This window comes from Notamacropus eugenii, chromosome 2, assembly GCF_028372415.1.
Source record: "Notamacropus eugenii isolate mMacEug1 chromosome 2, mMacEug1.pri_v2, whole genome shotgun sequence".
Classification (NCBI taxonomy): Eukaryota; Metazoa; Chordata; class Mammalia; order Diprotodontia; family Macropodidae; genus Notamacropus; species Notamacropus eugenii.
Genome location: NC_092873.1, coordinates 320731418 through 320747408, shown reverse-complemented (window position 1 = coordinate 320747408; position 15991 = coordinate 320731418).

The window sequence follows — 15991 nt, the reverse complement described above, 5'->3', positions numbered from 1 at the left end:
ACCAACTAACCAGATACTGAAAAAGTTTCAAGAGTTACAAATATTGTCTTTCTATGTAGGAATGTAAACAGTTCAACTTTAGTAGGTCCCTTATGACTTCTCTTTGCTGTTTACCTTTTCATGTTTCTCTTGATTCTTGTATTTGAAAGTCAGATTTTGGGGGCAGAGCCAAGATGGCGGAGTAGAAAGACGCACATACACATAGCTCCGAACCCACAACCCATAGAACAACTACAAAGAACTAACTCACGGCGAATTCTGCACCCAGAGGCCACAGAACATTGGAGCGAGGGAGATTTCTGTTCCGGAGAGACCTGCAAACCTCTCGCAAAAGGTCCTTCGCGCTGCGGACTGGGCGCCGGGACTGGGAGCTGAGGACAGCCCTGCTACGGCCGTGGCACCGAGAGGAAAAGATCCGAGCGGGCTTCGGGGACGGGATCTCCAGCAGCCACGTGGGTCCCTTCAACCACAGAGGGACCTGCAAACCTCTCACAAAAGGTCCGTCGCGCTGCAGACACGGAGCCCAGTCCAGACCTGCCGCGGCCGCGGCACCAAGAGAAACAGATCCGAGCAGGCTTCAGGGACGGGATCTCCAGGGGCCACACAAGTCTCTCCACCCACAGGTGACAGGGGTCGGTGAGAGAGTCTCTTTGGCGGGTCGAGAGGGGGGTGGGGTGCCCCCATAACTCAGGCCCCCCCAGGAGGTAGAAGCTGAGAGGCGGCTGCAGACAGGGGCTCCCTAAGCAGGCAGGAGCCTGGATCCATTGTTGAAGGTCTGTGCATAAACTCCCTGAGGGAACTGAGCGGCCCTGCCCCGACCTGACCATCTGAACTTAATCTGACACTGAATAGCAGCCCTGCCCCTGCCAAAAGCCCTAAGGCTGGAAGCAGCATTTGAATCTCAGACCCCAAACACTGGCTGGGAGGATCAGGAGGCAAGGTGGGTGTGACTAGAATATTCAGAGGTCAAGTCACTGGCTGGGAAAATGCCCAGAAAAGGGAAAAGAAATAAGACTATTGAAGGCTACTTTCTTGGAGAACAGACATTTCCTCCCTTCCTTTCTGATGAGGAAGAACAATGCTTACCATCAGGCAAAGACACAGAAATCAAGGCTTCTGTGTCCCAGCCCACCCAATGGGCTCAGGCCATGGAAGACCTCAAAAAGAATTTTGAAAATCAAGTTAGAGAGGTGGAGGAAAAGCTGGGAAGAGAAATGAGAGACATGAAGTCAAAGCATGAACAGCAGATCAGCTCCCTGCTAAAGGAGACCCAAAAAAATGTTGAAGAAAATAACACCTTGAAAACTAGCCTAACTCAATTGGCAAAAGAGGTTCAAAAAGCCAATGAGGAGAAGAATGCTTTAAAAAGCAGAATTAGCCAAATGGAAAAGGAGGTTCAAAAGCTCACTGAAGAAAATAGTTCTTTCAAAATTAGAATGGAACAGATGGAGGCTAATGACTTTATGAGAAACCAAGAAATCACAGAACAAAGCCAGAAGAATGGAAAAATGGAAGATAATGTGAAATATCTCACTGGAAAAACAACTGGCCTGGAAAATAGATCCAGGAGAGACAATTTAAAAATTATGGGACTACCTGAAAGCCATGATCAAAAGAAGAGCCTAGACATCATCTTTCATGAAATTATCAAGGAAAACTGCCCTGAGATTCTAGAACCAGAGGGCAAAATAAATATTCAAGGAATCCACAGAACACCGCCTGAAAGATATCCAAAAAGAGAAACTCCTAGGAACATTGTGGCCAAATTCCAGAGTTCCCAGGTCAAGGAGAAAATATTGCAAGCAGCTAGAAAGAAACAATTCAAGTCTTGTGGAAATACAATCAGGATAACACAAGATCTAGCAGCCTCTACATTAAGGGATCGAAGGGAATGGAATAGGATATTCCAGAAGTCAAAGGAACTAGGACTAAAACCAAGAATCACCTACCCAGCAAAACTGAGTATAATACTTCAAGGGAAAAATTGGTCTTTCAATGAAATAGAGGATTTTCAAGCATTCTTGATGAAAAGACCAGAGCTGAAAAGAAAATTTGACTTTCAAACACAAGAATGAAGAGAACCAGGAAAAGGTGAACAGCAAAGAGAAGTCATAAGGGACTTACTAAAGTTGAACTGTTTACATTCCTACATGGAAAGACAATATTTGTAACTCTTGAAACATTTCAGTGTCTGGGTACTGGGTGGGATTACACACACACACAAGCACACACACACACATACATAGAGACAGAGTGCACAGAGTGAATTGAAGAGGATGGGATCATATCTTAAAAAAAAAATGAAATCAAGCAGTGAGAGAGAGATATTGGGAGGAGAAAGGGAGAAATTGAATGGGGCAAATTATCTCTCATAAAAGAGGCAAGCAAAAGACTCATTAGTGGAGGGATAAAGAGGGGAGGTGAGAGAAAAACATGAAGTCTACTCTCATCACATTCCACTAAAGGAAAGAATAAAATGCACACTCATTTTGGTATGAAAACCTATCTTACAATACAGGAAAGTGGGGGATAAGGGGATAAGCAGGGTGGGGGGGATGATAGAAGGGAGGGCATGGGGAGGAGAGTGCAATTTGAGATCGACACTCATGGGAAGGGATAGGATCAAAAGAGAATAGAAGTAATGGGGGACAGGATAGGATGGAGGGAAATATAGTTAGTCCTATACAACACAACTATTATGGAAGTCATTTGCAAAACTACACACATTTGGCCTATATTGAATTGCTTGCCTTCCAAAGGGAAGGGGTGGAGAGGGAGGGAGGTAAAGAAGTTGGAACTCAAAGTGTTAGGATTAACTCTCGAGTAATGTTCTTGCCACTAGGAAATAAGAAATACAGGTAAAGGGGTATAGAAAGCTATCTGGCCCTACAGGACAAAAGAGAAGATGGAGACAAGGGCAGAGAGGGATGATAGAAGAGAGAGCAGATTGGTCATAGGGGCAATTAGAATGCTTGGTGTTTGGGGGGGGGAGGGGATAAAAGGGGAGAAAATTTGTAACCCAAAATTTTGTGAAAATGAATGTTAAAAGTTAAATAAATAAATTTTAAATAAAAAAAGAAAGTCAGATTTTCTTTTCAGCTCTGGTCTTTTCATCAAGAATGCTTGAAAGTCCTCTAATTCATTGAAAGACAATTTTTTCTCCTGAAGTATTATACTCAGTTTTGCTGGGTAAGTGATTCTTGGTTTTAGTCCTAGTTCCTTTGATTTCTGGGATATCATATTCCATGCCCTTCTATCCCTTAATGTAGAAGCTGCTAGATCTTGTGTTATCCTGATTGTATTTCCACAAGACTTGAATTGTTTCTTTCTAGCTGCTTGCAATATTTTCTCCTTGACCTGGGAACTCTGGAATTTGGCCACAATGTTCCTAGGAGTTTCTCTTTTTGGATCTCTTTTAGGAGGTGATTAATGGATTCTTTCAATATTTATTTTGCCCCCTGGTTCTAGAATATCAGGGCAATTTTCCTTGATAATTTCATGAAAGATGATGTCTAGACTCTTTTTTTGATCATGGCTTTCAGGTAGTCCCATAATTTTTAAATTGTCTCTCCTGGATCTATTTTCCAGGTCAGTTGTTTTTCCAATGAGATATTTCACATTATCTTCCATTTTTTCATCCTTTTGGCTTTGTTTGTGATTTCTGTCATTAGCCTCCATCTGTTCCACTGTAATTTTGAAAGAACTATTTTCTTCAGTGAGCTTTTGAACCTCCTTTTCCATTTGGCTAATTCTGCCTTTTAAAGCATTCTTCTCCTCATTGACTTTTTGGACCTCTTTTGCCAATTGAGTTAGCCTATTTCTAAAGGTGTTATTTTCTTCAGCATTTTTTTGGGTCTCCTTTAGCAAGGTGTTGACTCACTTTTCATGCTTTTCTTGCATCTCTCTCATTTCTCTTCCCAATTTTTCCTCCACCTTTCTTACTTGATTTTCAAAATCCTTTTTGAGCTCCTCCATGGCCTGAGTCCATTGAATATTTATTTTGGATGTTTGGGATACAGAAGCCTTGACTTTTATGTCTTTCCCTGATGGTAAGCATTGTTCTTCCTCATTCAAAAGGATGGGAGAAGATATCTGTTCACCAAGAAAGTAACCTTCTGTAGTCTTACTTTTTTTCCCTTTTTTCGGCGTTTTCCCAACCAGTTACTTGACTTTTGGGTCCTTTGTCAAGGGTAGGGTATACTCTGGGAATCTGTAAGATCTCAGTTCCTCCATAGTGGCACAATCAAGTGTGTACACTGGTCTGGGAGTAGAGAGAGATTTTTGTGCCCAGAATCTTAGCAGTTTCCTCTCCACAGCCACTTGGCCTCCAGTTCCGCCAAGCCAGCGCTGGGGGGCTGGGATTCATTCAAACTGTGAGGGCAGGGCCGACATTTAGTGTGTGACAAAGGCCAGCTCCCTCAGGACCTCTACACACAGCTGAGGTAATAATTAGCTCCTCAGTGCCCCCAGGGGTTTTTACGATCCAACAATGGATGTGGACTGCTGTGGGGGCTGCGGTAGGAATAGCTGCCGCCTCCAATGTGGCCTCTGTGGCCGCTGCCTGAGGCCAGAGCTATGGGAAGGTCCTTCTCCCTTCCCGCCCCTGAGGTGTCCCCCTCCCAGAGCCACGCTTGGCCAGGATGCCAAAGCTGGACAGCCAAGGCTGGGCTGGGCTCTGCTCTGCGTCTGGTGCAATCGACATTTCCCATGGGCCTTTCAGGTCACCCTGGGCTGGAAATCTCCTCCACTCTGTTGTTCTCCACTTCTGCTGCTCCAGAATTTGTTGGGAGTCCCTCTCTACAGGTATTTTATGGGCTGTGTGGGGAGAGCCTGCATATGTGTGTCTTTCTACTCCACCATCTGCCCCCCATATTTTTTTAAAAATATAAAATATTTTTTAAATGAGGCTTCTTAAATTTAATAATTTATTGTGAATTTGTGGGGGTTTTTCTGCTTTGAAATTTTGATGATACAGTGTAACTGTATAGTATCGAATTTTAAACAAATCATCACACACACGTATTCCTACTGATAGCTTCTGGACTTCCCGACAATGTGCCACATACTTGCCTGCCAGCACTTGCTTGTTAAGCCTGTCAGTGAACTTGACCATGTAAGTAAGGATGATTTTGTTATCCTTCTCAGAGTTTAGTTTCCAGGATCCAAGGCCATGGCAATGCCTTGTTTCCAGGTGTTAGATAATATTTCCCAGGCCTATGACTTGTAAACATCTCCAGCATGGTTGGGCAGTGAGATATGGGAGTAACATAATGTGATATTTATTATACTGCCCTGGAGGATGATATTGCTAAAGTTAGCTTGTGAGGCTATTGCTGGCAAAATGCCTTCCTTGTCTGTTGCCTTATAAAGCAAATAGGCACTAGTTAGTAATCAGAGAACCCAGAGGGAGTGAGGGGAGAATAGAGAATGCATGTACACACCTCCACTAGCCCCCATTGAGGTTTGAGAGGTTTTAGGGCCATGCACTAGCTGTGCCTGTCTTGACTGACCCCATTGAAACATAGGGGTAGTTTCTCCCACTTCACTCTGGCTCCTTTGAGAAGGGTTATTAGGGGATGCTGTAAGAGTTGATGCTCCCGTTATCAGCAACCCACTGAGAATACTAAGCTAGAATAAAGTAAGATTATTAGCCCCTGCGAAGCTGTCTTCCTGTCCTTCCTGTCTGACCAGATCAAGAGTAAACCTGTTAGAGGGTGAGGTCCAAAAACTCCAGTGTTGCCTGTGTGTTATTTGTGAAATAGGCCACAATTGGTTATAACTTACATTTTGTGTGTTTATTTGGAAAATAATGTAATCACTACAACTTTAACTGTTACACAACAGATGAACAGTTTTTCAGAATTTTTTTCTCTTCTTTCCTTATGTTTCCACAGCCTCCTTATTTTTATTCAACATCTCCTAATTGTACCCCCATTATTCCAGCACCCTCCAGGGATGGTGTCATCCACTTTGGGAACCTCTGCAAGGTATCATCCAGGCCAAGCAGGCCTCTAACCTGTGGGTGGCCAGAGCCTAAGAGAGCAGGCCAGAGATAGTGGAGTTAGGAACCAAACAAAAGTTTAATTTCAAAGTGAGGGAAATGCCTTGTAAGCAAGGATACATGTGCCAGAGCCCTGCCCCTGGGGACAGAGGTGGGGGACCCTGAAGGAAGCGTGAGGAGATCTCAATACTTATACCAATGGTTGCACAGTGAACTGTAGCCCTGACAATGAGGGGTAACGGAAACAATGTGACAAGTTTGAGTCATAGCAGGGTTTCATGACCTTGTCGTGAATAATACATGCAGACAGCAGGTGCTTGTCCAAGCTCAGAGAACACCTGATACTGGTCAAAGAAACAATTTATATGAAATGATTCTGGGATTTTGCTGTGGCTGAGATCACCTAGATGCAAAGGATTGTTGTTATGCCAAGCTCAGGGCACACACAGCCTGCTTGCTGGACCTTAGCTCTGGAAAACAGAGTGTCTCCTAATATCTTAACATTTCCCCCTTTTGGCCAAAGGGAAGGGAATCTGGAAGAATCCTTACCTTTCTGGCCAACAAAGGAGAGGCAGGTATAAGCCAAGATGCCATGAGAGGCCAGGTGAGCCAGGGGGTTAATTCTTTGAGGGGACCCATGGGAAAGTATGTCCCAGATATCATTGCTAGCCATTGTTTGCTTGCAAGCAGGAAAGAGAGGGGGGCCAAGAATGTAGAGGGAGAAAATGCCAACGCACTCTTGAATCAGGGCTTTGGTGTTTGGGCACATAATGAAAGGGAAGAGGGGAAAAAAACCAGGACAGTATACTCAACCCTTTTCCAGGATCTTGGGACAGCTGTCTTATCTGGGTGTTGGCTGCTTTTGGGTTGATTCTAGATGAACCTTGAGGTCCCTGGAAGGTTCTGCCATCCACTCAAGAGCAGGGATTTTCTTTAGATGATCCAGGAGTCCATACCCACAAGTTGGGCAGCTGGTAGTCAGAATGTGGTCAGAAAGGGCTTGTACAAAGTCGCTAAATAACACATAGAGATGATCCAATTTCCTAGCCACACAGGGCTAGGTTTAAAGAATGCAGTTCCCAAAATTGCATAATTACATTAAGTCAGATACCAATACAGAGGTTTTGTAGGGAGTAGTTCTGAGAAGGGAGATTTACATGTCCCTAAGGTAACCAAGAAAACTTCAACATAAGCATCTTGAAACAAAAGACCAATGCAATACAATGTCATCAATATTAACATCACATTTTGAGTCCCAGTTGTCTCATGTAGTTATCAGGTCCTGATGGGGTGCTTGGGTGCCAGTGCTTGGACTCCAATCCTAAAATCACATTTCTCTCAAAACACTGCCTCAGGCAGTTTCTCCCCAGCACAAGGACAACCTGCCCTAAATCTGTCTTCCTGATATAGTAGCCAACTGGACCTATAGAATTTATTAATTTGAACCAGCTGTGTACTGGCTGAACTATCTGTGTACTTGATCATAAAGATATTTACTACTCACTGACCAATCATATGTATCCTCGACTTAAATGAATATAAACTCCCCTCTTTTATCTTGTCTAACAAGACATTGATGTAGGGCAACCTGGGTATTTCTCAGTCAGCCCTGACCATTACTTAACTTAGTGATGTTTCCAGCATAAAACCACACCTTCATGTAGCGCCCCCCCTTAGGCTATTTCCCAATGAACTCTGGTTAAAATACCTGCGAAGTAGATACTGAAAGTGAATGTTCCTTTACGAACTAACCACTTCTTAACCTCTCCCTAATCCTGCTCTGAATCACCTAGTTAGTATATTTGGCACGTTATACTGTAGAATATCCTATATAAACTTTACCTGTACCCCTCTAAGGTTGCAGGTTCCCTAAGAACTCTTGCCCACTGATAAGCCTAATAAATCTTTACCACCTTGACCTTAAGAATGCTTGAGTCTACAAATTCTTTCTGGATGGCTCATGCAGGGAACTCCAGTCTTGGGGCTCCTGCATCTTTTCATCCCTCATCATTCCCTAAATAGCTTTTCTTGGACAATATGCTTTATTCTCAGGACATCTCTGAAGAGGGCTCTGCTTTTCTGGTTCCAGATGTAGAGGCTCTTTGATAATTCTGTTAGTAACAAGACTTAATACAATTTAGTATGTGTGGTTCTCCAATATTAAAACTTCAGAGAATTTCAGTTTATATATTCCATTTGCTATTTCTATCCTTACCTAAATCCCGTACCTGATATAAGAATCTTTTTTTAAAAATCTAATGAGAGTCCAACCATCAAATGAGCTCTTCTACCTTTTAAAGTTATCAGACAGATACTTTAATAATGGGAAAATAATTTAACCTTCTTTACCATTATCCATACAATTTATGTGTAAAATCTCAATCCGTTTTTGAGAATTTACTACTAAAATATATTCAAAGCCTGATAGATAAATTTTGGAAACAAATCATATACATATGTATATAATTCTTAGAGAAAATAACCTAATCTTATTGCTTTCTCAAAATTTACTATTCCATTTAATTAGAAAACTTTCACATTACGTCTTTATCTTATTGCTTTGTTTAATCTTTCCCCCCTTAGGAGGTATATCATCCCTATATTATAATTTGACCACAAATATTGTTTAAATAGCAAGATGTTCATACTTGCATCCTATTAGTAATACAGAGATGTTCCAATATCAATCTATTATTTAATAGATTTAGTATTGTACTTACATTTCTTTATTGTAGATATTTGCCATAAAAAGAAAAAGAAGGGATATAGTTATAATAGTGTCATTCGTCATGACAGAGAGAAAAACTCCCTTAGCTCTGTTTCATTCCAAGCATGAGTCATATCTTATAGCCTATCATGTTAAAAGCAAGGTTCATCATTAAGCATACGGGAATTTTCCTTTCAGAAAGGAAATAACACAAAGGAGAAATAAAGTCAGGAGGATCCTACCTAAGCCACACCTCATGCCAAAATTTTTCCTTTAGCAGTTCCCAGACTGCACTACATGCCATTTTCTACTACTGGCTTCATGACAATTCAGACAACTATCCCTGTAATCAAAAAGTAGTGAATTGCAGTCCCAGGAATTTTTGCCTTAAATAGCAAAATTTCACTAACCACAAATTAGGGCTTAAATCTGATGTTTCCCTGTCAGCTAACATTTCTTTTATCCTTTATTTATACATTAAAACTACCTGTATTCTAGGACTTCAAACATATAGCAATTGCTGGATAGCTGACTCTTTAAACTACCATATACATTTTCATAATAGCCAAAAATTTCAAATGAAAATGTGAATGCTATTACATTAAACTTATTGTTTGCTTTATAGCAAAATATACCTAATTAAATATTTAAGTTTTCAAATATCTATTTTTAATCATATCCTTTTAAAAGTCCAATTCATGTGTAACAGCATCCAGATTAAAAAGTTGTTTTACCTAACAGAATTTCTGTTACAATGGTCTCTGAAATTTCACAACATAAAAGAATTTAGAAATACAACAATAACACAAACAATAAACTTCAGATGATATCAATTACATTTCCAAATTATCTCATATAAAAATCATTAATCTTACTATCTTTGGCATTTTGAAATCACTTTAGAGTAATTAGACATGGAATACTTACATTCCATTAAAGAAATAATAATAATTATAGCGCTCAGCATATGCCATTCACTCTGTTAAGCACTCTCCAATCATTATATTATTTTGATCTTCACAACAATCCTGGGAGGTGGGTGCCATTATTGTTTTTTTCTTTTTACAGATCAGGAAACTGGGGAAAACAGAGATAAGATAACTTGCCTTAAAATTACTCAGCTAATACATTTCTGCAGCCAGAATGTAATTCAAATTTCCCTCCATTTTTCCAGCATTTTAAAAAAATCTATATTTGGGAATCTGATATGGGATGAGAGGGATTAACAGGGAGAGAGAGAGGGTTTCTGAACTGGATGAGTCACAAGGGATCTCTGGTTTGAAACAATAATTCAAGGAAGGGTTAACAAGAGGTTTCTAGGAAGTACAAATTGTTTACCTGTCTTTTTTTCTTTCTTCTCTCTGGGATTACTTCCAAACTACCTGCCTTCCTTTATTGTCCTAGAACAATGAAACAATTAATCTTGCCATTTTCTTTGAAAACTTCTAGAATTTACTTCTTATATTTCCTTAAAACAAATTCTACACAGTGGTACCCTAAAACTTACTAAGATATTTCAGAAGGGAATGAGTTCCTGGAATTACTCCCAGGTGCTCTCCCTGCAATCTTAAAAATGACAAATCTTCAAACTCCTTAATGATTAATCTCAAAATCTCCAGAATCTAAGATGTTTTTAGCAGTTCTACAAACTTTGATTATGTGATCTTTTTTTCTTACTTCCTAATCTCCCTTGGAAAGTCTAAGGTGGGAGTCACTCCTGCTTCCTGGGATAATTGTTTGAAGTATGAAAGTTCATTAATTTTTTCTAGCATTCTGAACTCTGGGGCTACAGCCTTTAAATGATTTTTCTGGCTGGCTGCATTTTAAATCTTTCAAGATAACAGAATCTAGCTTACAATGCAAAAACAATGGAGACATTTTACATTTTACAAAGATACACAAAGAGACAAGATAGATACAAATAGAGACAAGTAATTCTAACAAACCTTTCAATTACAATTCTAATTTTAACCAGTTTGGCAGAGACATACAGTTACCAAGGCATGCAGCTCAATCTAGAAAAATAAATCTCTGGTGGTGCCTAGTCTGTTCCCACTGGTGCCAGAGAGTCCAATAGCCCAATTCTGTGTCCAGTTCCACTAAGGTGTGACTGAAAGGGAATGTTAACAGTTATGCCATTAGCCCTAGGGGAACATTTTTAAAATTTCTGTCTTTAAGCCCCAACCAGATTAATCTGCTGTCTTCCAAAGACATATCTGTCCTTGCCTGTCCTTGTGCAGTTGATTGGGGGCGAGGGGGGTTTTCTCTCCGGAAAAGGAATGGCAGACCTGGTGGTACTTACCTCCTGGACAAGATTACAAGAAGCAGATGAGTGCCATAAAACAATTAACATTCTTTAATTGTCAGAGAGAGGTGTGATTATCTATGCCTGAATGCCAACCCACTTTCCTGAATATAACCAATTATAATAATCCAAAACTACCTAGACCCCCATCCATTTCTATGTATCCATAAAATAGGTACCACCCTTCTCACTGAAGTCACTGGCTCCACTGAGGTGACCAGTCTGACCTGCTTTGTTAACAATTATACGGCATCACTGTTAATGAACTGATTATTCTCAGAATCTGTTGCCTCGGTTTATTTTTATTGCTTTTGCTCACCACAGTTTTGAAGGTCCCATCAAGATCAAGGGAAGGAGCTTGGTTACCCAAACTCACTTGGCAGAACCCTTCTCTTTTCTTCTGAGTAACCCTGTTGAAATTTTCTGCCTGAAGGGAGGATTTTTTTCCAGAGAACCAGATTGAGACCAGCCTCTCCCATCAAACCCTCCCCAAATTTTCTTCAAGCTATGAGATAGACAGCCCACTAAGGGACGTCTTGGGATTGAGGCAATTTGGAAATAATTATCAACATAAACCCCAAGTAAATGCCTTGAGGAAATGTCTTGATTTTTTTTTTCCTCAAGAAAGACCCCCAGTCAAGGACTGGGGGATAATCAAAATCATTTCCATGCTCTTCAGAGTCTAAGAAGTTGAAGATCTTCCTAGTTGGAGAATGGGCACAGGGTGACCACCATCAGTACTCTTCGGAGCCCAGAGAGTTGAAGGAGCCTAGTCTCCTATTTTGGAGTGAGGAGGAGAAATAGTTAAAACATGGAACAAATTAATTTAATTCCCACTATTGGCCTGAAAAAGAATATTTTTAGGACCCCCATTTCTTTGGATCTGTGTTTTCCTTCCCCCCACTGAATAGGCCCCCCCTTGTTGTCAGCCCTGTGTTAGTTAGTCTTTGTGTCTGTTTGAAAGTCAAACCAGCTCTTTCCTAGGGCCTTATCATTTCAAAGGGCAAGACAAAAAGAAAATTTTTTCTTAAGAAAGAATCTCCCTGTCTTTGCTGGCCAAATTAGAAGGCAGACAAGAGACATAGATAAGAGGAACGGAATTTTTTCTCCAAACACTGGATATCTCTCTTTGGGTGTTTCCCTTTCCCCCAATAGATTTAAAGAGAGAAAAAGAAAACTTCTGGGACTTTGAAGGTGGTGATACATTTGCTGCTTTAAAAAAAAATTAATTCAAGCAGACTGTTTTCTCCTTTGTTATGTTTTGTTTTTCTCATGGTTCCTCCCATTCCTTTTAATTCTTCCATGCAACATGACTAATGCGAAAATGTATTTAATAGGAATGCATGTGTAGAACCCATATAAGATTTCACGCTGTCTTGGGGAGGAAAGGGGGAGGGAGGGAGGCAACAATTTGGAACTTATGGAAGTAATTGTTGAAAACTGAGAACAAATAAATTAATAAATTTGGGGGAAAAATTAATTCCCAGATTTGCTTTGCTGATCGATCCCTGCCAGAGCTCAATTAGTATGTGTATGTTTTATGTCCTCATTGGCATCAGGGAACTAAAAGACCATCACCCTGTATGTATAGAAGAGTAGGAGCCAAGAAAGGGTCTTTCAGTTTGGGGATTACTCATGAGTTTAAAAACTACAAAAATAAGATTCTGTTCTTAAAGTATATTTTTATCAAGATTTCTCTATATTGGTCTTGAATGCAATCAATTTAGAATGTCAGCAATTAAATTTTTAAAATGTGTGCTACTATTGTAAAAAAAAAACCTTTTATAAGAAATGTTAAGAACTGAAAAATACAACTCTTGATTTAAAAATTACAGAATATTATCGGGCTATTTCACAGAAAAGAGGGGAAGAGAAAACTCTGAAAAGTGGTTATTAGTGAGATTTCAAAATGCAGAAGAAGAAAGAATGAAAGGAAAAAAGAAAAAGAAAAATAAGAAAGACAGAAATAAAATTTAATTTGGAAAAAATGTTTTGTGTTACTTCTGTAAACTGTATGATAGAACTTAATTGCTATTTGAATACGCCAGGCATTTGTAAGCTATTAGCATACTGGGAGAACTCAGAAAAACTCTCCCGTGCCTCAACAGGAGGATAAGCTACTTCAGGTTTCTTGCCTTGAAAAGTAATATTATCACCACAAATTACAAATTTCTATAATTGCTAAGAACTTGTCCCACAAACTTTATATACTGGGACTAGGATTTTGCAGCATAGGCCTCTCTCTCCCTTCTGGAACAATGGGAGAGATATGAGGTCTTTTCATCTCCTGGAGAATTGTAACTACTTAGCAATAATTCATTAGAATTTTGTTCTTATAGGTAAATGAATGACAAAGTTGCCTGAGTTGAAATAAATTATTCAACTTAGGAAGCAAAACATCTTGGAATAAAAAGAGAAAATCAGTGCAGTGAAGATTAGTTCTTTATAGTCTAGGATACTATTGAAATTTAGAGACTGCAGAACTTAAGCAAATAAAATAAAGTATAGGAGAAGGATATGAAGGATGTGGTTTTGAAGGCCACTAGAGAAGTATATAGAGAAAAGAAAAAGAAAGAAGCATGTTGGAAAGAAAGCTTTCAGGGAGGTTTTTTGTTTCACAAAAATAGAAGGATATAAGGAAGTTTATGTATTTATTCTTTGTGATATGGAATGACAGTATATAAAATTGTAGCTTGAAATTCCTAGACTCCAAATCAGGGGGATGAGAATTCAAAGCTGCTGCATAGAGGCTGAAAAACCTCAGGGATAAGTAATAGAGTGGGAATAAGGAAACGATCCAGTTCTTTGGGTGATTTGAAAGGAAAAAGAGAAAAGATCATAGAGAGCCACCACTTGTCTTTAAAAATGAACTAACTGATAAGAATGGGCTCTCAATTTTGAAGTGCTGCCAGAGATTTTTGATATTTGAGATTAGATATTACCATTAAAGTTTATAAAATACAGATTTAATTTGGTCGAAATCTATCCTAAAACAGAATCATAATGTGGTCTGTGTATCCCCTAGTAGGGTAATTGTTACAGAATAGAAATTAATACAAACTGCAGTTGCTATTTGGCATCAAGAAATTTATTGATTGTGTGACTTCTGCTTTGTCTCAGTTTACTGATCTATAAAGTGGACAAAGATTGGGCCTAACATGAATTTGGTGATTCCTTGCATTTGAAATGTTAGATGCACACTCAATTTGGTATGAAAATCCATCTTACACCACAGGAAAGCAGGGAAGAAGGGAATAAGTGGGATGTAGGGGGGATAATAGAAGGGAGGGCAAATGGGAGGAGGGAGTAATTAGAAGTAAACACTTTTGGGGAGGGACAAAGTCAAAAGAGAGAATAGAATAAATGGGGACAGGATAGGATGGAGGGAAATATAGTTAGTCTTTCACAATATGACTATTATGGAAGTCTTTTGCATAATTACACTTATATGCCCTGTATTGAATTGTTTGCCTTTTCAGTGGGGTTGGGTGGGGAGGGAGGAAGGGAGAGAAGTTGGAATTCAAAGTTTTAGAAACAAATGTTGAGAACTGTTTTGCATGCAACTGGAAAATAAGAAATACAGATAATGGGGTATAGAAATCTATCTTACCCTACAGGAAAATAGAGAAAATGGGGATAAGGAAAGGGAGGGTATGATAGAAAGGAGGGCAGATTGGGGGAAGGGGTGATCAGAATGCATAGTGTGTTGGGGTTGGGGGAGGGGAGAGATGGGGAGAAATTTTGGAACTCAAAATCTTCTGGAAATGAATGTTGAAAACTAAAAATAAATAAATAAATTTTAAAAAAATTATTAGAAAAGTGAATTCCTTTTAATCTGGATTCTCTTAGGTTATTAATTCAGTTGTTGTAAATGGTATAAATAGGTTTGAAAACTATTTATTTAGAAATATAATAGATGATGGTAATAATTTTCTACAAATTTGATATAGCAAAGATCTCTTAAGATGCCTTCATCTGGGAAAAGCAGTTCTAAGATCTTTACCAGAGCTGCTAACAATTTAAAATGGTTAAGTTTGAGAATTAGTGCTGGAATCTTACAACATACTAACAACTGGGCATTCAATACTTTAAGATTTCAAGAATTAGCCCCACACCCAAGATAGAGTGTAGTCATTTAATTTTAGTTGGAAATAACAATGTATTTTAAGACTTCCCTCACCCACAAAATCATAGGTCTATCTAGAAATTACAAAGAGAAGATTCAATCCATGTATTTGCCTGTTATACCACACTGCCTTCAGTCATAAAACTAACTTCTCAGTATACTACATACCTGTTCTAAGAGCAAAGACTACAGGGTGAACCTTGCTATTTATGGGAAGAAGAGGTTTATATCGAGTTAAGAGAATGAAATACAGTTTCCCCATCATTTGCTGGTAAATATGTCTTTATATCATGTAAGCTGAGAATCGGATCTCTTTATGTTCTCTGGACTCCATGCCTTGGTGTAGTCATGAACCCTGATAAAATTCTCAAGGACTTCCATTTGAGGAAGTGGGCTTAACAACCTGTCAGAGTGAGACCAGACTCCATAGAGCCTTTTTCCTGGGCTTAGAATCATACTACCAGCCCTCTGCCTAGAGTAGCAGACTAAGAAATTTTAACAACAGTGGCTTAGAATGTTTACCCCAGCATACTTTGAGCTGACTTAACAATATTTAAACCACTTAAACCAGAAGAGCCTGTATATTTCCTAGTAATTTTAGTGTGAGATTCATTTGTCTTGATGTGATTTCATTTATAGGGAGATAAATCTTCTGATTAGAATTAGTCAGAACTTATTACCACTCCCTGTCACCTGTTTCTCAGTCTAAAGGGATAAGCAGATCCTACCCATATATATGGTACCTTTTCTGCTGGTTGTATCTTTAATGAAATGTGTCTTTCTTTAATGAAATTAGTGCCTTTCTATGTTATAAGGATTGCAAGTTTAAAAGCCAATTGTAATAGAATGAAT